The sequence below is a fragment of the Idiotropiscis lumnitzeri genome, chromosome 4, assembly GCF_059441095.1.
Source record: "Idiotropiscis lumnitzeri isolate Australia: NSW breed Sydney's pygmy pipehorse chromosome 4, RoL_Ilum_1.0, whole genome shotgun sequence".
Classification (NCBI taxonomy): Eukaryota; Metazoa; Chordata; class Actinopteri; order Syngnathiformes; family Syngnathidae; genus Idiotropiscis; species Idiotropiscis lumnitzeri.
The window spans coordinates 19,259,202-19,284,518 of record NC_142394.1 but is presented as its reverse complement, the minus strand read 5'-3'; the positions used below and the strand labels follow the sequence as shown (position 1 = coordinate 19,284,518).

The following is a 25,317-nucleotide window of genomic DNA, read 5'->3' as shown; positions in this document are numbered from 1 at the left end:
TATATGCTTGACTGCTTTGGGGACTATGCATTCTGCCGATTAGAATATTTCTAAACTAATTCCTGTTATCTAACGACTGTATTTGAATGGATGTATATGTGTTGCTCTGGTATATTGTGCGTGATTCAGCTTGCAAATGAGCAAGTACACGAGGCAGAGAATGGTTTGAATATACAGTATATGCGTATACACACATAGACAATTATATAACGTTAAATACACCTTCCATTTCTTTTTAAAATCCCCTTCAGCTGTGTGTGTTGCTTACTCGATTCCTCTGCAACTCAAAGAGGTGCTGCAGTCTGACGCCACTTTATTTAGAGTTATCTTAAGACACAATTTTCAATTGTGTGTGCGCGGATGTGTGTTGAAGGTGGTACAGCGAGTTCCGGTGTCTGAGCTTGTCCTGGCACCATCCGCTAGATTGTACTAATGCCATAAATGAATCATCCCAAGAACCTTGGAAGGCATGTAGAGTGCCAGCAGTGTTTCCGTAGCGGGGAATATTCCCAGAAACCCTTGATGACCTTGGAATAAATAAAACAAGCGCCACCCCCCCTTTCAGAAGAAATATAGTCGACTCACCTGAATTAAAATGTTTCTAGCCAGTAGCTGGATTTAATTAGCTGTCAAAACATCGGGTTGACTGTACAGGCTGTCACCATGCAGTGCTTAATGTCAGCTGACATGTCATTTGAGGAAACCAAGTCCGCTTAGACGTGACGTGCAGGATCAAAATCAATCTGCAGGATTAAATTGATGCAGTGTTACACTGAGCAGAAGGAAGTGTACTTTATTGACTTGATCACGGCCACCCACAAACCTGTCTCTAATTGGGAGATGAAGCCAGTAGCCATTTGAAATTTATCATACAACCGCTGGAGTCGGTCTCCATGAAGTCAAAATATCCTCTGACATAGTGCCATGTGTAAGGCTACTGATCTGAAACGAGAGTACATCAAGGGGAGGCCGGATTTTTAAACCTGAGATCCAAGGCTGTGGCTTTTTGGAAGTAGTACTTTTGAAGATTTTTTTTCCCAAATGTCCAATGGCTTTTTTTGACTAAAATACTATCGTTCCCAAATGTGAGTGCTATGGATTTGAGCATAATTTCACACACAACAATAATGACATGTCCTGGAACTAGTGATGGCAAAATGAAGCTTCAAATTTGCTTCATGAACCAGTTGTTGTATTTTTGAGTCCTGTAGATGGCACTGTTGGTTTAAATAAAGGGTTTAAAAAGTGCAGAGTCAGCGTGCTTTTGAACAGAGAGTGCCATCTGCTGGAGTCCAAAAATACTACAACTGGTTCATGAAGCAGATTTGAAGCTTCATCTACCCATCACTACCTGGAACACCTGTAAAGTTAAGGTCAATCTGCATAGAAATACAATAATGCTTTGTTTTACCTGATCTTAGATTTGAACTACAAGGTTTTTTTTTCCTCCGCGCCCTTCAGCAACAAAGCTAATTAAAATCTAAATGAAAATTTGCATCCCTAATCTTGATGAGGCTGCACTTAAAATTGGCTCTAGGTGTGAAAACACCCGCCTTAAGTCGAACCTCTTGTTCAGTGTCATGCTATTATCCACTCTTAAGGTTGCATTTTTTGGGGGGGGGGGGGTAAGAAGCTCGGTCATCCGGGAGGGGATCAGAGTAAAGCCGCTGCTCCTCCGTCTCGAGAGCAGCCAGATGAGAAGGCTTGGGCATCTTGTCAGGGTGAGGTGTTACGGTTTTATCACTTTGGGAGGAAGCCCCCCGGAAAGAACCTGGATGCGCCGAAGAAACTACATCTCTCGGCTGGCCCGGGAACGAGTCGGGATTCCCTCAAAGGGCTGGAAGTGGCCAGGGAGAGGAGGAGGCTGTTGCCCAAGAAGTAGATTGATGGATGGATTCTAAAATATTACAAGGTAACAGCGCTGGAGATTACGTTTTTACTATTGCCGTAATAAATATTTGGAAACACACAGTTGACTTTTACCATTTCTGTTCTATGCATGGATGAATGGAGCTTGAGAATGTAGAAAAACAAAGAAGAAGATTAGAAGAGCAAAAGTGAGGGCGATTTAACCCCACAAAAAAAGTCATGATAACACACAATTTGATTTTTACATTTGAAAAAGGAACACCAAGCACTTATAGTCTTGGATAATGGCTCTGCTCATGACTAAAAAAAGCAATTTTGTCTGAGCAAGACGATGGCGCTAAGCTTTGGTCATACAATAGGTTTGTCTTTTTTTTTCTCTTTTTTGTCTAAATATCATGCGGTCGCTCGTCTGTCTAGTTATGTGTTCACAATCCTACTATAATTAATTCTCATTTCCAATTTCCTTTTTCATTTCATCCCGTGAAAAAAAAAAATATCGCTCAGGTGATTAAAAAACCAAGTGTGAGAAGCTGTCGGAAAGGTCACACATGCATGCATGGACACACACTTGAGTACATCGGTTTTCACACGCACACCAGACTGGTTTTGTATTTTCTACTTACAGAAGCGCAACCATAACAACATGCATATATTTAATGTATGGAAACGCAACGGCTTGTGCAAAAGAATACATTTAAAAGTCACTTCAATTTGACGAAAAAAAATGACAAAACCAGTATGATTCAAAATAAGAGCACAGAAATTCATGTCAATACACACAATAAATCTGTCAGTAATATAACAGCTTTTTTTTTATTACAAATCTTACATTAAAATACATTCTCTAATTTATTGTTTAAACGACACTCACTGTAGTAAATATGTATAGACAGTTGACTAGATGCAAATTTATGAGGTTCTTACGATGTTTAAAATAATCACACATCAACTTAATGAAATCGCATTCTGCATTCTCCAATGAAGCCTGGATTCAAATTCGCACTGCCTGGGTTAACCGCGAGGCCAAACTCGCCTCACCTTGGTCCTATCCATTGAATTCAAGAGGATTCAGCATGTCAAGTCAAACTTTCAATGGGGAAGTCAACTCCCCCAAAAAATCTTGGCAATGAAATGTTCAATTTGCATTCACTAGTCTAAACATGTCAATCGGATGAATATGCGTTAAGCAGCAAAATCCACTCGTTTTTAACCATCTCAAGGGGCGGCCATTTTGTCACTTCTGTCGACTGAAAATGACTTCACAGTTACTCAGTTAATGACCAATCACTGCTCACCTGCTTTCTGAAGCTGAGCCATGATTGGTCGTTAGCTGAGCCCTTAGCAACTGTGACGTCATTTACAGTTGACAGAAGTGACAAAATGGCCGCCGTCGGAGATAATTAAAAACAGGTGGATTTTGCTGCTCAACTCAAATTCCAGATTATTGCAAATTGTTTTCTGGGGTTGATTTCTCCTTGAACGAGAGAAACGGTGGATTGTGCGCCCCAAAACGGAATGTTCATGAGAATAGATATCATTAAATATTCATTTACATACTGTTTATCCTGCTAATGCAAAAATAGATACTGAAATATTTTTATTTCATATGAATATTTTTATAACTTATTTTCTCTTCAAGGAAAGTTATGTGGTATCACTGCACTCCATAGTGACTTCCAAAGTCAATATTTAATCACGCTTCGATTAACATTATCAACTCTTTTTGACTGTTCTAAGCCACACACGAAAAACGATAATCCATCACAACTGAAGCTACCATCCATGCCAGGCCCCAAAAACTATGAAATACAATATACTGTATGGGTTTGATTGCACCAAGTACTTACATTATTCTTATTATTATAATGCATGTTCATTTCTTTCCGGCATTTTCTTTCAATGGGCAGTTAAGGTGCTAACAGAAGCATTGACCAAAAGTTTGAAGTCATTGTAGTTTAACTAAATATTTAAAGCCCATTGGGATAATACATTTTAAATTAAAAATCTGTGCAAATATTATCTACAATTTACCACAGGGGTTAGCTAGCTGTAATTGGTTGGCTGTTTCTGCCATTCAAGAGTGACTTTCTTCATGTCTTTGTATGCGTCTACAAGGGCCCATTTCTCTGAGGTCACATCTTCTGTGTCGTCTGAAGTCCCCGTTAGACTGCAAATGTGTGTGTGTGTGTGTGTGTGTGTGTATTTTTGTATTTGCAAGTCTCTGTGTGTATGTTCCAAGCAAAGCTTAATTGAATAGGAGGTTAAGGCCATAGCGATCCCTTATGGTACGGCCTCTAAATGGAGCCATGGTGGTGAGCGACCAAGGGGAAATTGAGCTTAGAGACGGAGAGAGCAAAAAAAAGAAAAAAAAAAAAAGAAAAAAGGAGGCCAATGTGTCTATAAATTTGACAATCCTCTGAGAGTTTGAATAGAAAGAAAGACAAAGAAAGAATAGCTAAATGTGAGCTCCCTAATGAGATAGTACATGTTGTAGAGTAAAAGAAAATGGGAGCAACACAAAGGAGGAGCGAGAAAGAGAGAGACGAAATGTGCCTCTCTCCAGAGAGCGAGCGCCGCGACCAAGGGAGCTGTCCTTGGTTCTGTATAAGCCCGTTGGCAGAAAACTAAGACAAGCAGCTGGCATTGAGAACAGATAAACGATCCCTGTATCACTCTTTCATCATGTCTTCCTCTGTGTGTCTGCTTACGTTCATCACTGTGTGTGGGGGGTCTTGAAGCCATTCACAACTCTCAGGTCATGTTTGTTCTCCCAATGTATCTTATTTGTATTACCTCCGCCATGCGGGAGTGCCGGAAGTGTTGCTTGCATTATTGTTTGTTGGTATTTTTAGCAGAATTACACAAAACTATGTTAGTGGTTTCCACGACACTGATGGGTGGCATGTGTGCTGAATTTTATTTTATTTTTTTATTTTATTATTCTATTCATTTATTATTTTTGTGAGGATCAGAATACATGTTTGGATACAGTAATTGACCATTTGTGCTCAAGTGCCTTTTGTATTAATTATTCAGGTAATATGCAAGTTTTCAACAAATCCACATTGTAGCCCATGTCGTTTTCAGCAATATATTCGAAACTGGTCTGTGGCACCAGTCAGCACTCCCCGCAGCATCCCATTCTGTTCTTCCTGTGGGACTTAGTCCACACATCAATAGGAGCTTTCACGCAGATTTCATACAGTCCTGTGGGGGGTGGGTCGGCCTTTAGCAACAGCCATGTCAACTCACATCCCCAAATCACCTCTGACAGGATAGCCTAAGGCAGTGCTTCTCAAATAGTGGGGCGGGCCCTCCTGGGGGGGCATGGTGGACGGTGCGATGCTGAGGGGGGGGGGGGGGGGGGGTCTGTGACTCAGGGGAACATGCTTTTTTTCCCGCCGTACTACAATAAAGTGTAATTACACATCTTCTCCAGTAGTTAGCAGTGGCGCTCTCATTGCCCATTGTGCGCAGCGAGTATTAATTCTACGGTTTAGGTTTGTTTTGCAACAAGAATGCTATTATTTATAGTTATGGCGGAGAGTAGGTAGTGGTGGGGGGTGCAATTTGTTTTCTTCTTACTAGGGGGGGGTAAAAGAAAAGAATTGAGAAGCACTGGCCTAAGGCATCCAGTTGTGTCACATGACCCTTCCGTAGTGAGTAAGTCTTCAAAAGCTGAGCCATTGTTTTCCGTTTAAAAAAAAAAAAAAAATGTTGGATTGATAGAGCCCCACACAGCAAACATTTTTTGATAATACACATATTTCGAGTGGTAAGACCTTGCTTGTTTCAAACCAGCAGTTTACATTATACTATTACAATTCACAGCAACCTGGCCATACTATCAAATAAGAGGAGCGGGTCACTGTGAAATAAAATAATAAAATAAAACAAAGACACGCAGCAAACAATTTGTGTTCCTCCATGGCCGCCAGACAAAAAAAAATATCACGCAGACAGGCTGTGTCAAAAAAATGGTTGAATATTGGTATTTGAAATACATTTATATGACTTTATTCGAGAATAAAACACTTAAGGCATTATAGTATGTAATGAAAACACAACAGGAGACTTTTTGTGGGCTGGCCCTGATTCTTCTAAATAGAGTGGTGCCCCCCCATATGTGTTAATTTTAAAATGATTTTATAATTAATAACAGTCTTTAATCATTATTGGTTCTTCGATAGCCACACCTGCTAGCGCAGTCCATTAATAACCAGCCAGAGAAGCAATGGCATTAATCAGGTCCGATGCTTTGTGCGTGTTAAGTACCTACATGTGATCGAGTGGTCAAGTGACTTTTTTCCATTATTTGTAGTCGTTTCATTTCTCTTATGTGTACGGTGGGCTGTTATCAGGATTCGTTGGCAAGAAGGCGAATCACATTCATTATTTGATAGTATTTTGCATGCCCAGGCACGCGTCTGTCGTGCTCATTTATATTACACAAGGTGGCTGTTCTAATTAATAATAGTCAAGGAACTATCGCATTGCAGTAATAGTGCAACTCATCTACACTGCATGTGCGTGAGCACGCCCAATTGTCCCAGGCCACTGATTGCCCATTAAGTCAATTATTTGAACTTCTGTAATGTTTCCAGAATCATGTGACCCACAGCTGAAGGGTGTTCTTGAGAACAGGTTATTTGAAAAGGAAGTAAACCATGACATAAGGGAAAATCGGAATTGTGCGATTTTGGTTATTATGATTCTCGTGATTATTCTTCTGCTCACTAGCATTTGTTTTTTATGGCTACATCCTGACTTTCCGCTGGTTTCCGCCTAACCATATATCAGGCGCAACTAAATGTAACGATACAATTGGTATGAATATTGATCATGCATGTGCTTGTATTATAATTTTTTCTGTTATCTATAGTTGAGAAGTTTCCATGGTAGTTTGTCTTTTTAGTGATAAATTGCAGCTCCCGTCCGTGTTCGATTGGCCAGCGCTACAAAGAGTGCAAGCTGGCCCAAAAAGAATAAGTGCCTGACTGTTGCCTGGCAAATTAGGGGGTGGGGAACAGCAGATCGTTAAGTTAATTAACTTACACCTGCGACTTGTTCCGTATCATACATTACCGTGTAATTAACTAGCGCTTTCTTCACGTCCTAAATTAGCGATTTCGGGATGTCCTTGTATCGATGTTGGTCGCAACTATGTAATGACAATAAAAGCTGCGATAGTGATAAAGCAAGCCAAAATTTTGAAAAGACTTTCCGAAGGAGCGGTATGAGTATCACAAAGTGCAAGAGAGAAAGAGAACAAGCGAGGGTATTATGGGCTCATGTGAAGTCCTGGTACGCTAGAGGCTAAAAGTGTTGGTACACCGTACCAGACCACTTAAACCACTGAGCAGGCCAACACTTTTTGTTAGATTGATAGATCCCCAGAGCTGGCAGACATTTTTTGATAAACACGATTCCTTTTGCTTACAGAACAGTAATAAACTGTTCTATGACAACATTTGGAGGATTTTGCGAGGAAATGCAATCCTGCTTATACATATAATCTTCGACGATAAATCAATACAACTAAATTGGGCTCCACGAAAGATTTGTGGAGGCGATTTCGATTGATCTCATCTCAGTGCAGCCCATTGAAATCACTCCCTGCCACCTTGAGCCGGAAAACAGAATGAACAGCTCCGTTTAATGGAGGAGGTATTTCAAGCCGCCGGTCTAACTTTCTACAATCTTAGAGAGGTTTTAAACTGATATCTAAAGTCTTTTTTTAACGGGTGGGACTGATTGCTGGCGAGATTGGCCTTGGGTGCTATGGGAAGGGGTCTTATGTCGACGTAAATTCAACCGATTTAACTGAAAAGACGAATTTAAGTCGATTGGCTGCACTTGAGTTCGTTCACATGGCATGTTTTGGAGTGATTGGAATGGCCTCTCTTGTTCTTTAACTGTGCGAAAGCACTTGAATAGTTCCATTCAAAAAAGATTCATTCAGTTTGTCATCCTTTGGTTCATGATTCAGCACCAAGGTTCACATTCACATTTGCCGACTAAGGGACAGCGGGTGTCAGTTATTGTAAAGCAAATTTCCCTTAAACAAATAAATAAATAAATAAAATAAATTAAAATTGAGATTTCTTGACCCCAAAATAGCAAGGTCAAATTGCAATAGATTAAGTTATGGTTACAAATGAAAACTCCCGATAGAATTTCGCAATTATCTGCGAAGTAATGCAACCCAAACATGCACTAAAATGACTAAGTGTTATATGCTTTAATTTCCTTGTGCCCTCCAGCCGCCCTTCCCATACTTGTTGCATAATTGCCTCAAAAAGTCAAAGGAAAATCTGATGACCTCTGGAACATAGCGCTTGGAACTCAGGAATTTTGCGCTACTTTTGGCTTAAACTTTCACCAGCAACTTCAAAATTATAGACAAACTCCGAACCATGGTGTATCTGGATATATATGAAGTTGTGAGTGTTGCTTTTGTATGTTGTAGTTGAAAACTGAAAAAAAAAAAAAGGCACCAAAAAAATGACACTATGTGAGGGTATTCACGCCTTTAAATTATATATAAATCCAGTATATGCCAGGTGGATTCTCTCCAGTAATGAGCACTCTCCAGTGTCTGCAAACCTACCAGCCGAGACATCATCAAAATAAGCCACACAATCTCGACTGCCAAAGCACCACCCGTTAATGGAGACAAGTCAGAGAGAGGGCAGCCTGCATGACTCTTCACAGCCGAGAAAATAGACCCAGAGGAAGCAAAAGTAGGACTTTTGTTTTCAATATTTGTGGAAAATGACAGCAATGCCTGATTTTCTTCCACGTTTGGATGAAATACAACTACAGATTGTACCATGAAAAAGAATTCAGCGGTTTTATCCATGTTACGATGGTCAAATGTAACTAAAAACAGATGACAAAACAATTGTGGAGCAATATCTTTTTTTATTTGTCCATCTGCTCATTATTGTTCTACATATGGCAGCTTCGTTGCCTTTTAAACAAATGGAGACTCAAACATGACCCCTCTCAGAGGAAAGAAAAAAAAGAAACGCTGTCAATGGTGTTGAAATGCTTAGGCAGCCCCAAGAGAGCCAAAATAGCAAACTTAATTTGCATGAAGTTCAAAGTTCAGTTTTGCCTCTGCGAACATGACCAACATCCGGACTGAAATCATTCCAAATAAGGATAATGATCACAGAAGATCACAAGATAAAACCCATTTCCTGCGGGTTGCATCCAAGTGTTCTATTTTGAACATTAGCCAAGATGTTAATGGGAATGGCAAGGTGAAGAGCAAGGCCAGCTGAAGTGAGCGATTCACGGTTATGGCCTAGTGAAGTGGTTGCCAACCTTTCCAGAGCAGCAGCATACAAGCACTAAATGAAAGTCTGTAGCGTAAATTATCCAACGGAGGATATCATTAAAAACGTTTCTAATTTTTTTCGGGAACCACCAGGAAAAGCGAAACTAAATGACCTGCTGACATGAAATAGCAGTGAAAATAAAATGAGCAATGCTCTAAGATTACAAGCAGCACAGAACTCAACATATGCAGGATTAATCATGAAAACGGGAGACAAGGAATTCCGCAAAAGGATTAAATGGCAATCAACGTGAGGGGAAACATCAAGACGCATGATTAAAGGGATTTGAGGAACATTCACAGAAAAAAAATGAAAATTAGAATGTGAATGCGGACCGACTGACAGCCAGTAGCACGGTGCAAAATACAATGCAGAGAAAAAATATAAATATTTTTTTATGTCTTAGAAAAACCACAGTATTTAGAAAATAAAACATTAACAAGGTTTATTCATTTATTTATTTAGTTTGGCGGGCCGGATTAAAACGTTTAACGGGCCGCATGTGGCCCCCGGGCCGTAGTTTGCCCACACCTGATATAGACAGTTACTCTCCATTTGGAATGCAGTCGATCAACATGTCTGCTTCCTTATTGTCCTAGTCCGGTTAATATAAGGGAGGTCAAACAAAGGCGAGCTGCAAAGTAAAAACACGGGAGGTTCACCAGCTTCATGCTTGGCTTCATGCTGGGTCAATTTCCTTGGAATCAGGACAAATATTATTTGTATGAATTATTGAACAAGCTCTTCATGTTTGCAAGAATGGTTTTTGATTTCATTCCTTCTTGTAATCTCTACCTCACCCCTCGCTCCGTATCAGATGGACAGCCATAATGTCTCATCTTTGAAGACAATACACATCAGATAATGAGGTCACATGTTTGATAAGCAGACTTGATCCTTCTTTGAGTTTCTCACCAGGCTCCCAAAGTAAGAATAATTAAAGAGTAGGTGATCTAATGATGTATGCATGCGTCACTGAATATAGTTTCCATGTGGATTTCTTTAATGGAAGGATAATTTGTGGCAGGGTATTTTATCGTCGCGTTCCACAAAACTGGAAAAGGGTGAACTATATCCATACAGGAGTTTAAAGGAAAGAAGAGCTTTACAGCCAAGCCATGTTTACTAAGAAGCCAGAAAGGAAGCTTATCAGCTTTCAGTTAGTTCAAGAGATCTCAGTGGTCCCCGGCAACAACGAGCACAAATCTCTCCAAAGCAATATATAGAACCTTTTAAACTTGACCTGTCCTTATTTATATTCCTCCGAAATAGTCTTCACCCTGCCATCTATTCTTGCAACAAATGTGTTCAATGCTTTGGACAGGCTAATCGGGGAAGAAAAATGCCCTGAAGTACTTTTGTAATTGGAGTAGTATTACAGATTTATTGATTTCACCGAGAAGTGAAGGAGGCATATACGGAAACATTCAGACCATGGACGATGCCATCTCAAATTCGACAACACCCTTCATCTCTATACCTAGACATCAGATGAAATCATTGCCTCACCAAGAGAGTCACCACCCATTGTTTTGTCTATATGAAGTTTTGGGCCATAGAGCAGGTGCGGGCAAACTACGGCCCCGGGGCCACATGCGGGCACGTTAAACGTTTTAATCCGGCCCGTCGAACTTGGAAAAAATTAAATGAATAAACCTTGTTAATGTTTTTTTTCTAAATACTCTGATGTGTCAAACACATATTTTGTTGTAATGCTTTTGTTCATTTTCATTTCAAATTAAATGTATTTTATTTTTTTCGATGAGGTGAGGCTACCAAAACACTCCATCCATCTGCTCCCCTCTGTCAAATTTTAGAACCCATTGTGGCCCGCCAATCAAAAAGTTTGCTCACCCCTGCCTTAGAACTTGAACATTAAGTTGCAATTTTATTACATTAGAAGGCCAACATGACAGAGACGGAGCCAATATACACCCCGCCAAAGAGTATGAAACGGGATACGGGGTTATGGTAATGGGATGGCTGATTGAGATTTCAGTACATTAATTGGGCCTCAGGAGAGGGCCGGACTAAGTAGATGCGTTAGATAGTGAGCTCAGCAAGAGACAGACGTGTGGGTTGGAAGCTGGGGGTGATGAGTGGGTCGGTGCACGCAACAAAAAAAAGAGAGAAGCGAAAATGAGGAAGAATGTGCTGGGTATGGATGAGGGAGGTGGCAGGGGGTTGGCGGGCTTGGTGAGAGAGTGAATATGTGAGGGCACGAGGTGGTGACAGCGAGGATTTGATGCGGGGAGTTCATCCGAGTGGAACGAAATCGTCACAAAAAAAAAAAAGAAAAAAGAAAAAAGAGGCACTTGTCTCCTACCGAGCAATGGCAACCGCAGACAAAACGATGAGACAGCCATAAAGTATTAGAAGATTTTTCAAATGATCTTAATGAAATTAAAATAGACTACTTTAAAGCCAAGCAACAGTGTGAGTTTTATTTTTTTGAATTCATGGTCGAAAGCACATCACTTTCGAGAGTGAGAGAAGAAACATGTGAAATGCGTCAAAGTCACCGCACGGAGAGGAGATGCAGACAGAGAGATAAGTGTGGGCGAAGTTCAAACGGAGGGAAGATAGAATCGGCTCGGGGTCTCTATGGAAATGTCATACTCGAACTTCCCCATAATGACTTGTGAATCACAAACAAGTCAGTCCAGAGTATGATAAACAGCCTGCTGACTAAATCATCTGCAGGCAGGTTAGCCTGTGGCTCCGGCGCCAGAAAGCTTTGAGATCAGAAAGTAAGTCTGTCTGAGCGAGGAAACTCTGTGATGGAGTTGCCCGAGAGAAAGAAGGATTTGCTACATTGTCTTAGAGATAAAATAGGATCGCAAGTACCAAGGCCGAAAATTATTTCAATATTAATGGAATAAATGTGTACACAAACAAAATCACATGTGTGCGCTATATTGCAGCGGACGCCCAGAAATGGTTGGATGTATAGATGGATGTCAGTCAAGAAAGCCGAGCTAGGCGGTGTATCAACGACTTGCTATTAGCCTCTCGCCATCCTAGCCACAAATGAAAGGGAATTTGCAAAGTTGGGCACCGGATTTGTGATGGGAACTAGGTTAGCACTAGCTTGGACAAGGAGGAGTAAAACACAAAGAGGAAATGGGAACAAAGACAAAAAAAAACCCAAAACATTCTGGATCCTGCCATTGGTGAGGGTCAAGTAAGTTATTTTAAATTGTATATCATTTAAATAAGATTTTTCATTTGTTGTTTTGTGAAGATGAAATATGCTAAACATCGTCATCATTCGCTGAACTTAACACAAATTGGTAATAGATATTTTGGGGCGAGTCTCAGTTTTAGTCAACAGAAAAACGCCAAAATGAATTTTCTTGAATGACGTACAGATGTAACTGGAGCACACTTTTTTTTTTTTGTCCAGAAAAGCTTGTGCACCAGTCCCACCGTTTCCATACATAAACAGCATGTTTTTTAAACAAAGTCATGCATCAGTGCTTCAATAGCTACCATAAATTCCAGACGATAAATCGCTGCTTTTCCCCCACTCTTTGAACCCCGCGGCTTTTTCATTTATTATTTTTTTTACTGACGAGCTTCAAGCCGTCAATAGATTTACCCACAGTCTCATCACACCGACCAATGAAATTACCGAACATGTCACAGTGGACCAATGAAGCTGTCCGAGTCTGCCATCATACTGAATATTCATCATCCATTTGGAGTGCGCTCGCGTGAGCGCAGAGTGGATTGCCTGAAGTGAGAATTGCGGAAGTCTGCAGAGTGCGACTTTTTAAGGAGCAATTGAGAGCAAAATGAAGAATCTTTGGTTGCATTTGATGAGCAGAGGGAACGAGTGCCATAAATGCATCCAGCTCTGCAGTGCAACCTCCCCGTCTCTCTGTTTTTGTTTGACGCGCGACTCCCACCATCACTGGCAACCCACGATAGGACCGCACGTCTGACCATGGAACGACATTCCCTCACGGGCTTATAAATAATAAGTACGTACATCCCTTGCGTCTCACAAACTAGTAACAAACTGTTTTCCAAAGGCTGCACTGCGCACTCGACTAGAGACCGAGAGCTTTTGGGACGCTATTGTGTAACTAGCTGCTTTCGGCATTTCGGCAAAAATGTTACCTAAAATAAATTGAGTGTTTTTTTCCTTATCACAAATTTATTGACCAGCTGCATATTTGTAAAAACACGAATAAGTTGACTTTTATAATACAGTGCAGCTTCAACAAACATCTCTCAGGGTGACGCATTGATTGGATATCGGTTGGCTCCGGGCGACTCCTGACTCTGATTAGCGCTTGGAGAACTCATCAGCCCAAGGCAGGGGTCACAAAGCTTTTTGAAACGGAGAGCGACTTCTTGGGTACTGATTATTGCAAAAGGCTAGCATTTAGAATAGACTTCTGAAATTATATGGCCCACACAACCTTTAATCACATTTTTTTTTAGCATTTATTGGAGGTCATTTATTGTAACCATTGTTTTCATGTAAAACCATGATTTAATTTTTTTTTTACAAGTACTATTTGTACTTTTGGGAAATGGTGAAATGAGGCTATAAAAATTTTCAACATTCACAACAGTGAATGAAAATACAGAAAGAAGAAAATATAGAAAATGCTCACACATCGAACATTTTTCTTTCTGTATTGAAACTCCAGCTAGTGAGGTCCAAACAGGTGGTGGTCATGTAACGCCATTGTGAAGAGAGACTATTATGCAACAACAGCTTGATAGGTCCAGAACACTTCCAAAAACCCAGACGCATTCACGCTGAAAGAATGAACATTTAGAAAAAAACTGAGCAACATTTAGAAGAGCTGCAGCATGAGCGTTGCAATGCTTCCTGACAAACACAATGTCCGTGCACACTTATGACACAATTGTCACTAATGAATGGCAATTTGGAGTCATTTATTACCAAGCCACCAATTTTAAGATCAAGTGTGAAGTCCAGCCATCCATTTTCTGTTCCGCTTCTCCTCACAAGGCTCGCGGGTTTGCAGGAGCCTATCCCCTTCGGGCAGTAGGCGGGGTACACCCTGAACTGGTTGCCAGCCAATCAGAGGGCGCACAAAGACGAAGAACCATCCGCTCTCAAACTCACACCTAGGGACAATTTAGAGTCAATCGACCTGCCATGCATGTTTTTGGAATGTGAGAGGAAACCGGCGTACCCGGAGAAAACCCACGCAGGCACGGGGAGAATAAGCAAACTCCACACTGGAAGGCCGGAGCCGGAATCGAACCCACGACCTCTGCACTGTGAGGCCATCATATTAACCACCGTTCCGCCCATGTGTGAAGTCATTCCAGAAATAGCCTGGGCTACGTGAAGGGCTGTGATTGCCGTGGATGCCAGGCTGTTATTGTAACCTCTCAAATGATTTGCCACAGGTGGAACAGTGCGGCTGAGAAACTAGTCGGAGTAAAACAGGATGAAAGCTACATACGCATGTACAAAGTAATAAGGTGAAAGAGATTGTGGAACGGGAAGCTTATATATGCCTCTGCTATCCCACAATCCTTTCAGTTTGTCAAGTTCTGCTCCTTTTGATACACGTTCTGTCCCGATTTTCCACGTTTTGTCATATTTTGTCATGGTTCTCACTGCCAGTTAGCGTGTGGTATCCATTTTGTTGTGCTCAATCATGGCACATCTCAACATGTGACATTTTACAGGCCCAGTACCATTCCAATACACACAAACAACACACAGAATGTTGTCAGGCAAAGGACTTTTATTCCACCAGCCACCGACAACAACATCCGACAACGTGCCTCCGCGTCGGTGTTTGCTCTGTAGCCGGCTTTGACGGAAGGTGAAAAATATGTCCGATGTCAGAACGTGATTAAACGTACTACCGTCATCATGTAAATGTCGTATAAACAATCCAAGTGATCCTCATCTTCAGTAATCATGTTGCTTCGCACATTCCTATCATTTGAGCGCGTCTGTTAATTTCTTTTGTTCTTCTGCTGCAAATTAGCAGTACACTTTTGTTAAACTGCTCCCGATCTTCAAAGTGTCTCGGGGCATCATTGTGATTTGATATTTTACACAAACATTTATTACATTCTTTCCTTCCAGGAATCACAAGCTCTATTATGTACGAGCCATTGATCAGCAAACCTTCTACACAGCGGGGACTCGCCAAGCGGAATTCATGGGATGACTCAGAGAGAAATTCCCGAGTTGACTATGATATGATCAATTGTGGAGGAACCAGATGGAACATGATTATGATTACATTTGCTTTCACGGCACAGTATGGCCGCTACGCAATTAAAATCGGCCCATTCTATGAGGCATTAAAGACTCCTCAGAGTTTCTATTTTTGGATTAGAGATGCACATGAATATTAAGTGACTAAGATCAGAAAAGTGACACGTGTGGATTCTGCTTTAAGACAATATTTCATCCTGCAGTTCGCAACAGTTTGGCACGCGTCACTGAGTCTAAATATTCCATATAGATGTTTATTACCATATCTGCTTCTGGATACGGTTGTGACTCACATGAACAAGTCAATGAAGGATGAGTAAAAGATCATTTCCACTGATGATGAGCCAACTCGGAATAATCAGGCCTTCCTTTCATGATTGTAAAAGCAAGCAGTTGAAAAAAAATTAAATCACATAAATCAGTATATTAATGCAATGCCGTGTTGCAAACTGTAGATAGAATCTTCTGACAGGTGATATCTATTTTTTTTAATATACCAAGGACGTTATCCTTTGGTAGTCTTGCAGAGAAAGACTTTAAGAGCAACATCTCCATTCACCCGATTGTGTCATCTCCTCACAACTGCTGCAACGATGCACTACTTAATTTTCTTGGACTTAACAAACAACTTGAGAGGAAGCCATTAGGCCATCCGGCCCCTTGCTGATCTTGTGTCCTCTCAATGTTAATTTGTCTCACATGTCAAGTATTTCAATGTTATTCCCTTTCATGCAATTTGCGGTGAACTGGCCACAATGTATAGATATTTAGGTACGGGAGAAATTTGAGAGTCCATTCTTTTTTTTTTTTGCCAGAGAAGATAAAGAGTCTCGACACATAGAGATATCGTTGGAGTTCCTTCTGGCACCTTTACAGTGGCAACTATTAATCGGCCATTGTCTGCTGACTAAGAGGCTCGGCAGAGTAGTATCACGATATTAATTAGGATGTACAAAGTCTGCTTAGAATGCAAATTGAGTCAATTAGTTCCCATATTCACTACAGCCGAGTGCCCCGAAGTCCAAATGCCCTTTTGAATTAAAGGAGTGGACATGTTTGATTTCACACAGCTCTCCATTATCTCTTTTCTCACACTCCCTTCATTTTCCTCTGGCGTTTGTTGAGATTAAGATTTCCGTCTTCAAGGAGTCAACTATGTCATCACCTCACCTGTACTCTGTTTTTAGTTTTGTTCCACGTACACTCGGGAGAGAAACACAGTGACTGAGAAATATCACATTCTAGGAAAGTTGGGTTGTGTTAGTGAAGCGACCACGCTATATTCTTTTTCCAAACACTCGAAAAAGTATTTTCACCTTTTAGCCTCACATTCCACCTCGTTTCTGTTTGAATTTTCCAACTTGAAGCCATTTTCCATTACACCATCTCTTTTGAACGGTATCACCTCAGCTCAAGGATGCCCTGGATTTGCCGCTACAGCATTGCCATGGGGACTGCTACCAAGGAGATAATAAGCCAGAGTGATGGAACGACAGACGGGCAAAACGGCGGCGGAGGCGGACTCATCTGGAGTTTCGGCGGGCCATCGTTGTGGCTCGATAGGACATCAGTGTGGGAAAGTTATGTGGACAAATAAGGTTGATGATGCGAAAGCGTCATTCCGTAGACGGATGAAAGGGAATGATTGAGCATAGAATGCGAGTGAGGAAACATAGGTTAGAGGGAAAGGAAGGGGATGTTTTGACAAAAGAAAGAGTTAATCGAGAAGGAGAGGGGCAGGCAGGTAATGAAGCCAGAGCTTTGTTTCAAAGCCTTGATGATAGAAGAGGAGTGAAAGACATGATTACAGGCTGATGAGAGAAACATACGAGAGGCAGATAAAAGGGAGTGGAGGACGACTTAGATACTATGATACGGAGAACAGAAATGGTAAAAGATGAAAAGCAAATGAAAGATGAGAATAATTAGGAGAGAAATTAAAGAAGAAGGGTTGCTCAGATATCTAAGGTGTTAACTCGTCCTACGAAGGCTTAAACAAATTTATAAGGCTAGATTCTGATGAGACTCCTGATATAAATGAAAATAGCCCACTTGTTTGCAAGTGAGTTTGGAAAATCCTAAAACTTGAAAAAAAAAAAAAAGTGCACTAAATTCACTCATGAAAGACGTGATTGGCTGCACTTTATGACCACGCAGAGAAGCTGTGCTCCCCAGTGCCGAGACTTCTCTATTTTCCCCCTCAACTGATATGACAAATAACCATGACATGATCGTATCATTCCACAAAATGTAGACGTGGGCGCAGGCTTGTTTAGTTCACGACAGCTTTACGAGCTTTAAGGAAATGTACATTGGCCTGACGGGGGTCAGGGATTGCTTGCTGGCTCTTCCTCCACCCCAGATGAATTAGTGCAGGGGTAGGGAACGCCGGTTCCTGGAGAGCCTCGCTCCCTACTCCAAACACACCTAATTCAAAAAAACAAAAAAATCTATGGGAAATGTTGAATTATAAAAAAGAAAAAGGTCATTTTTCCTTGGGCATTGGTGATTCTCTTTGAAGGTTTCACTGGAAGATTTTTCTTCATCAAATTTCCTCCACATAAGACAATCATTTCAAAACAGCCAATTGAAAATAAAAATAATTCAGTAACTGCATCGAAAAACACCGATACATTTCGGACACATTTGGAATATTGAGAAAAATATTGGAATACTGTTGTGCCTAGATTTAGTGTATCGATGACAAACCGCTCATTCAGTATTTCCTCCTCGCAACAGTTGACAACTGCTGAATTGTGTTCTTGGACTGATAAGCACGCACTGAAAGTAGTTTCACAGCAACATTAAATTTACTCGAGCCAAATGTGGACGTGACTGTAACAAAAAGGATGAGCGGTGTCAAGGTCGTTTCAGTCTGGGACGGTGTGGCACAAAGGAGGGACAAGTAAGACAGATGACCTAGCGCTAAAAGGAAGCCAAGCACGGGCAACACCGCATGCGTCTCTTTCATATTTTTGCGGTGACTTTGGAAAATAAATACATATTTTACTGCACTTATATTATTTACATTTTATTTTAGTTCATTTTTCAAATGCAATTGTAAATGTGAAGATTGCGGTGGTCTTGTGAGATGAATTTAACACGTTTTTATTTATTAATGTTACGTATGCCGTCTATAAGAACCAACGTTGCCCAGTAGGGTATTGTCTGGCACGTCATTTGATTTTAATCAAAGTAATCAGACATGCATGCTTATTGTTGTTCGGCAGAGGTGATCGTAGTTCAATCTATAGAATTGCCGAATGAAGAGAGGAAGAAGGCAAAAACAAAAATAATAAGCTTGGCTATCATGATGCATGCAGAAAAGCAGCACGCGGATTAAACATGCACATCGAGCGTCTATATAGCGTTGAAATAGAATTTAACGTGCAACCCCGAATTTGCAACGAAACACACAAGGTGGGCACTTTGATAAATATTTCAGCATTCAAGTAAGCTTGGCTGTTAACATTAATGCATTGGGAAGGAACATCTGTGTGACTCCTGTGGGACCCAAGGGAGGCAGGTGTTTTGTTTTGATGCCGAGTATGAATATTAACAAATGTGACTCGGTCCCACAGACAGCATATGGCCACTTAAAAACTATTTTCTTTCTTTTCCGTCACAAAAGCATTCGGAAAACTTTTGCGTGTCAAATGAAGGTCTGGTGAATTTCTGACTAAACAAAATGATGACTCATACAAAGAATAATGAGAGCACAACATCATTTATATACATTAGTGTATGTCATGTCATGTGACCAACTGGCAGATTCCGTGCTTCCTCACGGTAAATGATTTTCTGATAGAGTAAATGGATTTTAGCCTGTGTCATCTCATTTAACAATTTGGGGCTGCAACACGGGGAGTGGAGTCCAAAGCATTTCAAATAGAAACCATGGGAGGGAAAAAAAAAAGAAATAATACAAAGATTTTAAACTCAATACAAAAACAAAGTAGGGGTAGGCCGAAAAACCGATTCAACCGCATATTTGTTTGGAAACACGAGCGATACGATTCGTCGGTAGCACACCCCAACAAATCTCCGATGCCGTGAGGAAACATTGATGAGAATTGTGATCTGAAATTAAGGAGGAAAAAGCAGCTTGCTGACACCGCTTACACACCGTAAACAACGGCAAGCATTGTTCCAAGCTATTTCGGGAAATTTGGCCCCAATTCAGCACGGGCTAAGGAAATCCCGACTGGTATAACCCGTTTTATTGCCAAGGGATTGTGTCTTTACACTATAGTTGAGTGTGAAGGATTTCAACACTTGCTGCATACCTTTGAGCCGTGATATGCCACTTTTCATTGTTTACTCAGAATCTACTACAATATATTTTATTTTCTTATCCAATGCAACAGAGTGATGTTATTCAGCACATCTATTTTTGTCCATGTCTAATAATAAAAACATTGACGCCGCCATTTTTTTTTTTTTTACGGCACCATTAAGCAACAATGCGCAGTCATAAGGGGTCTTTTAGATTTTGAAAAATATTTAGAATGTTATTTTCTACATTTAGTTTTTTTATTTTATGATCATCTGCAAAAGCGTTTAACTATCGCAACGATTTTTCACTCTTGATTTGTTTGAAATGTTTATTGCTTCTAAACTGAACCAAATCATATTGAACCATTCTGACATCACAGATATCATTTCGAACTTTATTTAGTTGATGCAGTTGAAAAAAGCTAGACCCGAACGTTGAGCTAATCTGAGATTCAAGTTTTAGATCACAGTCCACTTTCACTACTAGATTGATTATTGTGGGTTTCAAATATTTGTCGGAGTGCTCAGGTGACCATTAATTGTAAATGACCCAAGAAGAAAAATATAAAAGGAAAATAAGAGTCCCAAGAATGGAACCCTGAGGCACTCCAAACCTGGGAGAGGCGGCAGAGGACTCAGTGACCCCAACACAATTGCAGAATTTTCTCATGAAAAACTTACAGAAGGGCTGTTCCGGTTCTGTGCCAAGTTTTAAATCCATCCTGGAATACCTCAAGAATGTCATGTTCATCAAAGGAAATGTAAACTTTTTTGATAAAAAGAATCTTAGAGGGCTACCACTTGAGAATATGGATATGTCTAAACTAGGCTTCTTCTCTTAAACTAAATGCAAGTTTTCGATACCATGCCATTTTCCAAACTGCTGTAAATACGTGAGGCACGTGTGGAGCCAAAGATTTAATGACCTCTTTTAACAGGTGGAATATAAGAGGATCATATGAAGATGCCGAAGTTTTCATATGATCAATAATTTCCCCCAGAATTGGCAAACTACCCAGATCAAACTAGTCGAATCAAAAGCAGTAGAGGATGTAATTAAAATCAATGGGTCGTACATAGGAGGTCCAATTAGGGCCATAGTGGTCTCAGTCTTTCAAAAAAAAAGAAATGCACTCTTCATCTTCATCCTCCAGGGAAGCTGGTTATGGTTCATTAAAAACATGATTCACTATACTAAACAAAATACACGGCTTGTTACAGTTTGACAGATTATATCAGAAAAATGCTTCATTTTAAAAGCTCTCGTTGTTCTCTGATAAAAACATCAACTGTCGATTAATATGTCAACAGACATTCTTTTTCCCCGCTTCCAAAAATGGAAGAGAAGTGCCTGGCTCAAACACGTTTATTTCAAAGCAGAAAGAGGGTGTAGTCAAAGCCCCAAAAAGTCACAGGAAAGAGCACCAAGCAGGCCTCGAGCTTACCATCCTTCCAAAGTTTCCCACGGCCTCAGCGGAAAAGTGGATCCAACCCAAGGCGCGCATAAGCCAGTATACCCGAGAGTAGCGGCGGACAAGTTTTTTTGTCCACCATGAAAATACATAAGCTCTTTTTTTTCAAAAGAAGTTTGCAGATTTAGACGTGTTTGGTGATCATACACCAGCTGAGAATTCACATTCCGAGTGACAATCCGCCGAAACGGCAGATAATCAAAGTTCGGAGAGGCAGAAGCCAGGCCACTCAATTTAGAGCCATCAGCCTCAAGCTGTCTTGTGGAAGATATGATTCAAACTGAATAGGATTGTATCTCTGATAGATAACAGAACAAAAGCCTTACAGTTTACAGATCTGTTTAAAACCAGTAGATAGGACAAAATCCACACGGGGATTGCAATATTGATTCATCACATGCAATGGCTGATTTGTGTGATACTGGGCACATTTTCACAATTCAAAAAAAAGTTTCCTTGTATCTTAACAAAAAAAAAAAAAGCCATTGTTTACCCACCCATTGTTCTACTGGGCCAACTTTTGTTGTTAGACTAGTCACCACAGCAACTACGTCTGAAGACAAGCAAATAAAGCAAAAATAAAAAAAATAAATTCTCTCCATTTGAACACAAAGCCACTCAATTACACTCATCAATTATTGTGCAGATCTGTGCATGTGGCACATGCAGCACACAGCGCTAAACACAAAAACCCACTTATATCATTTGCATACGTTTACGTAGTCAGATGCCAACGCTGAGCACACTTTGCTTTAACATAATCGTATTTCCAAACATTCGTGTGAGCCACATTGTGACATCACACTTGGGTGAAATTCAGAACAGCTTGCTCAGAGAGACACATTTCCATAAATCGGCAGCTCACAAAGGAATTGCGCACTTGTGCAATTAGACAGTTGGTGGCTGTGCAGGCACAACCGAGAGCAAACTATCCCATTAACCACTGTTCAACATTAGATGTGTGCATTTTATTTGGCGTTTACAGCAAGCCAAAGTCACTGAGTAGCAGGGTGGATTGCAGTGCTGCTTTTTCCAACACAAGATTTGAAGGCTGTTTAAGGAAACACTGAGGTTGACTGAAGACAAGCACAGAGAGGGAGCTGGGCAGCAATAAATCAAAGTAGAATCTAATTTAGAAGCCAGCTAAATTGGGTTAGATTTTTTAAGGTTCTCCTTCTCACGTGACCCGCATTGAAACACAAATATTTGCTCTAATTTCAAAAGAGATCCCGCGCACAAATCCAGGTTTATCCCCAATGTTTACCTGTGTGTTTTTGTGTGTACGCTGTACTACTGGGGTGACAGAATGAGGACAAATAGCAGATTGGGTTTCCTGGTGCACAGACACACGCGCACAAAAGGTGCTACTCTGACACCTTTTTAACATGCAATTTCCTTTTGTGATGTTTCTGCAGAATTTAAACTCTGACATTTTTCTTTATAATAAATTGTCAAGCTTTAAATATCAATTTATTCCAAATGTCACTCATTTGACCTCAACACAGTTACGACTCTTGCAAGTCATGTGATCTGCACTACTACTGACACTCTCATTGGAGTCATACTTGTTTGCTTTTTTTTCAGAACTGAAATTATTTAATGAATGTAGGGGGATTGTCATCCAGAAGAGGGCTGCTCATTTATGCTCATTCATTTCATGATGATTCAAATGATTTTTGAAGGGATTTCGTAAAAAAAAAAAAAAAAAGAAATTAAATAAATAAATGTAAACAATATCAAGACAAATAAATACTATTTTATCTTAAAAAAATGAAAATGTATACATTTGAGTATGCTTTCCTCGCATATATTATAAACTAACTAAAGGGATTTCTAATTCTAATTCTAAACAATTTTAATAAAGATCAAATTTTTAACTCACTTCAGTATTAGACATTGCAAAGCGAACTCTATTTTAACAAAGTTATATTTGCAATATATACTGTAAATAATTGTCTTTTACGATTATTCCAATTTCTTAATCGGAATTGAATTTTGAAGAATGAATGCAATGTATATCTTTTCAATTTCAAGTCAGCCTCTATCCTATTTGTTACTTGTTTAATATTTCATTCCCTTAAATACATTGATGCACAAACACTTTAAATGCCACCTGCAAGATTCCGTTTGAACAGCAAGCAGTTGAATAAAGTTACCAAAATATTACAAGCAGGCGTCTTGTGTTAGAGCAGATGCTCCAACTACAAATATATATAAATAAATAAATAAATAAATAAATATATAAATATATATATATATATATATATTTACACACACACACACACACACCCGCACACATATACTGGATAAAAACAGATACCTCTGAGGCAGTGAAAGCTGAAAAGTCTGTTGTATTGGATTTCATCAGAATGTGTAGGTGCTAAAATCTAAAATTCTGGTCAGCCAGTGTATGCCTCGATACTTTTATCTACATGCTTCTATACAGTGTTTTCCCAGGAGAAAAGGTGAAGTATTAAAAAGTCATGCCGACACTAAAACTTCAAATCGCAAACACTGAAGTAAAAACTAATAGTTGTTTTTATAGCTGAAATCCTTAGGATGGCGTTCTGTGGCTGTCCAGATGTTCCAGTCCAAATAAGAAGTGCTGACTTGATCAAAATGACAATAGTTGTCCAAGATTGCCTTTAGTTATTACTGTGGACTCGCAGCAATAACACATTTTATGAGCAACACTAAGTACTTTAACTCGCTTCTCCACCTGTCGGGTAACTGTTGACGCCGCTTTATTGGGGAAGGTCACTCACTGGTGGGAAGTCTGGAATAAAAAACATACTTAGTCTTGATTTTTTTTTTTAATAACTGAAATTGGAGTGCTTGGAAAAATTTACTTGTGTTTTTGTGGCTATTCCTGAAAACTACAGCCCAATTACTTCTTTCCGAGCAATCATTTTTGAAGATGACACATTCCGCTACCCGTCAGAGGGACCACAGAAATTTCACACACAGTTTGTCTTCTCTTCTTTTTGATCTCCGGCCAATGAATCCGCATTGGAGGATAAGTTGGAAGTTTCTGTAATATTTAGAATTATGCAAGAATGCTTAGTCATGAGTAGACTGACCTGTCCAACAAGGTCAGAAAATTTTTGAATGGAGCCTATCTGAGATTTTTGTAGTTATTCGTTGGAAGACGTCGGACGGAATACGGTGCAGTATTCTCTGCTTTGATAATGAAGGCAACCCTTTTTTCGTATTTTGCCACAGCACTGGTTAAAGAACACCGCCTCTCACCGTGGGAATCCGATTAACGCCTACGACTGGGGTGCCCTTGAGCAAGGCGCTGAAACCTTGTGCTTCTCCACCGCCCTTTAAATCACGATTTGAGCACTCTGCGTCTCCCCCGACACACCAAAGTTCTCACAAGAATCCATCCATCCATGTTCAATACTGCATATCCTCATTAGATTTGTAAGTCAGCTCGAGCCGAAACCTTGCTTGCCAGTCCGGGTCACGCCAGAGCAGCCGTGAAAACCAACATAATCACAGGTGGGGGGGAAAAAATGCTAATGAATTTACAGAAGATTACTTCCCGGAAAGTCACACCCCATAATGAGAACGGGCTGTACAAACACTTTAGTGAGGGGGGATCTTAGCTCAAACATTGGTAGTTTTTTTTTTGGGGCCGTTCAAACAAGATGTTCAATGAGGACAGCCATATATTGCTTTGCCTTAATCTGTGTTTAATTCCGGGAATGCTACATCATTTTTTACAAAGCTGCAAGTCACGCATTTATCACTCAGTGTGCGAGATCATATATTTAACACACATCAAGTATGCGTCTTCTGGGACCTCGAAGCTTCCGGGATGCTGCCCGCTTGCTAATCCATCTTTTTTTTTTTTGCTCGTAAAAATCTTCTGTTGTTCTAAAACAGAAGCTTGTTTTAAACACTAGTTTATTGCGTCCGCTCTAATTTAGTATGTAGAAGGGCCGCGATAATTTGTCTCATCACATCGGAAAATTACGACAATGCTCAGTCATAAAACAGAACAGTCGGGTAGGTTATTGTTAACATCGTAAACTGAACAAGGAATTTAAGGCTGCTCCCCGATGGCCTTGGCTTTTTTTCTGGACTTCATTACTTCGAGAATAAAGTGCCCTCAGGTCAG

The 25,317-nt window shown here is 40.2% G+C and overlaps 1 long non-coding RNA gene across 1 annotated transcript in view; it reads right to left on the bottom strand.

Moving 5' to 3' along the window:
• Positions 1-604: 604 nt before the first annotated feature.
• Positions 605-25,317, bottom strand: part of LOC148338445 (uncharacterized) — a 48,475-nt gene continuing 23,762 nt past the window's right edge. Inside the window, exons 3-4 of the long non-coding RNA XR_015842974.1 lie at positions 824-942; positions 605-743 (exon numbers count right to left, since the gene is read on the bottom strand). This is a non-coding gene — a long non-coding RNA (uncharacterized LOC148338445). The remainder of the gene's footprint in view (positions 744-823; positions 943-25,317) is intronic.